Below are 2,500 nucleotides of genomic sequence, written 5' to 3'. Positions count from 1 at the left end.
TTAGCAAGTCTTAGGTAGCGCTCCAAGACTGTCGCCATACGATACGCTCTATGGCAAATGCAGGTGTGGGTGGGTTCAGCCCCACTTTGCTCCGGTTCGGCACTGAGCCCGTCGTCTCATAAGGGCGCGGGCCAACCTCGCGTGGAGCTCCCTGTTTCATAGCCACCCACGGAACCAAATAGGAGACTGCATAAACAGACGCGGATAGCGGGCCTGAGTTTGAGCCCAATAGAATGAGTAACACGAAAACTAAGAAGGTCAAAAAGACCAAGGGGTTGACAAGAAAGATCCGGACCAAGCGTTCATGGATCTTCAAGATCGAATGGAGGCGATGCGTTTTGGGATAAGCAAACTCGATGATGAGTCTTCCCATTTTACGCTAGTTACGGTAATGATGGACTTCCTCGATGAGGTAATGTCCGAATTTCGAAGGTACAGAGCCGTAAATCGCATGCAGCAGGTCCTCGACCGTCAAACGCAAACGTCGTTTGACGGTAACGATGGATTCGGGCCGCAAACGCGAAAAAGCCAGAAAGACCAGTGGCTGATGACCAACAGCCTGGTCCAAGTGGGTTGCAAAGATTGCAACAACAACAACAACAACCATCGAGGTTGACCTCTGTTAGGGAAGCGGTGGAAAATATTCCAAGTCCGAGAAACGGACCGAATATTAATGAGGGTAGAATTAATAAGAGGAAGAAGAAGAAGAGCAAGAAGAAGCAGAATAAGCCCAGAAAGCGGCCTGAGGCTCTGCTGATATCGGACTGCACTTCCGAGGAGCTGGCGAAATTGCTCAAGGAAATGAAGCAGTCCGATGCTCTTAAATCGGTTGGAGAGACAATCTCTAAGGTCCGACGGGTCCAGAATGGAGGCATGTTGCTAGAACTTAAGCAGGGTAGTTCTGCTAGTGCAATTGCCCCAAAGGTTAAGGAAGCGGTGAAGGGCAAGGCGTCAGTGAGAACGCTAGCTCCTTCTAAAATGATTGAGATCATGCATCTCGATGAAATTACCACCCCAGAGGAGGTTGCGGAGTCTGTCAAAGCACAGCTCAACATCGAGATAGAAACAGATCGTATCAAAATGAAGAAAGGCCGCGCGGCCGGTACGCAGTGGGCACGGATCAACGTATCGCTGCCAGACTTTCAAAGCTTCTTGAATTTGGGAAAGCTGAAAGTTGGTTGGTCGATATGCCATATCCGCGAGGTTATGGAAGAGCAGAAATGCTATAAGTGTTGGAAGGTAGGCCATACGAGCTACCATTGTAGGGAACCAGACAGAAGTAATCTGTGCTGGAAATGCGGTTTGAGTGGACACAAGAAGCAAGCTTGTACCAACTCTGTCAAGTGTTTGGATTGCGGTACGAGGTCACAGAACCTTCACGCAACGGGCAGTTATATGTGTCCCCGTAGGCGAACGATTAGATAATAATGGTTAGGTTGCTACAACATAACCAGAATCATAGTTATGCTGCATTTCAATTAATGTGGCAAACGATTAGGGAAGAATCTGCGGATATAGTGTTGATTGCAGATCCGTATCTGGCAACAACCAACGTCAAAGTGTACGCAACGACGATAACACAGCAGCGGTAGTGGTTAACGCGGACTTACCAGTTAAGGTAGTCAGTAAGGCTCTGAAGGGTTTAATGATAGTTGACATAGGTGATATGCGAGTGGTTAGCGTTTACGCGCCACCTAGATTTAGTATGGAAGAGTTCCAGAACATGTTGGATAACACGGTAATGGCCGTAACCGGTATCCACAAATTCGTTATCGGGGGACTTCAACGCTTGGTCATCAAGTTGGAACAACCAACTTGGCGAGCGTGGAGAAACCCAGAAACGAAGAGGTGAGTTGGTTTTATCAACCTTTGCGCAGATTGACGCAATTTTATTGAACGACGGCAGCACCCCAACTTATGTTGGACCAGGGCGCACGTCAGTAGTTGATCTTACTTTTGCGAGCCGAACCGTAGCAAGATCATTTAAGTGGGAGGTGTTATCTAGCTATATGAACTCTGATCATCGTGCAATACGAATAGATCTTGAGACGCAAAGCGTGCGTAATCTGTCCCGACCCATAACGGGATGGAGCATCAAGTATTTTAGCAAAGATATATTTGAAGTTATGATGCAAGCCGCTTTTGAGACCGAGGTCACAACAAGCGAAGACTTAATGCGTATACTTGTCACGGCGTGTAATGCGACGATGACTAAACGTAAGAGGTACACTCTAACAAGAGTGCATTTTGGTGGACGTTAGAGATTGAGGCACTTCGCAAAGAGTGCAAACACCGCGATCGATTAGCGCAAAGAGCTTTTAATACTGATCTCTATTCTACTTTTAGGGACGAGTTCAAGGTGGCACGGAATGCCCTCAAGCGATTGATCAAGCATACCCGACAGAGGAAGTGGAAAGAGTTCCTGGGAACAGCGAACAACGCATCATTTGGTATTGTATATCATACGTTCAAGAAAGTGGCCGAGGGTTCGATTGGACCC

At 47.5% G+C, this 2,500-nt stretch overlaps 1 pseudogene; it reads left to right on the top strand.

Moving 5' to 3' along the window:
* The window catches only part of LOC120906887, a 9,154-nt pseudogene that overhangs the window by 2,965 nt on the left and 3,689 nt on the right, over nt 1–2,500 (top strand).

Source organism: Anopheles arabiensis, chromosome X (genome assembly GCF_016920715.1).
Source record: "Anopheles arabiensis isolate DONGOLA chromosome X, AaraD3, whole genome shotgun sequence".
Classification (NCBI taxonomy): Eukaryota; Metazoa; Arthropoda; class Insecta; order Diptera; family Culicidae; genus Anopheles; species Anopheles arabiensis.
This window is presented reverse-complemented; position numbering and strand designations above follow the sequence as displayed.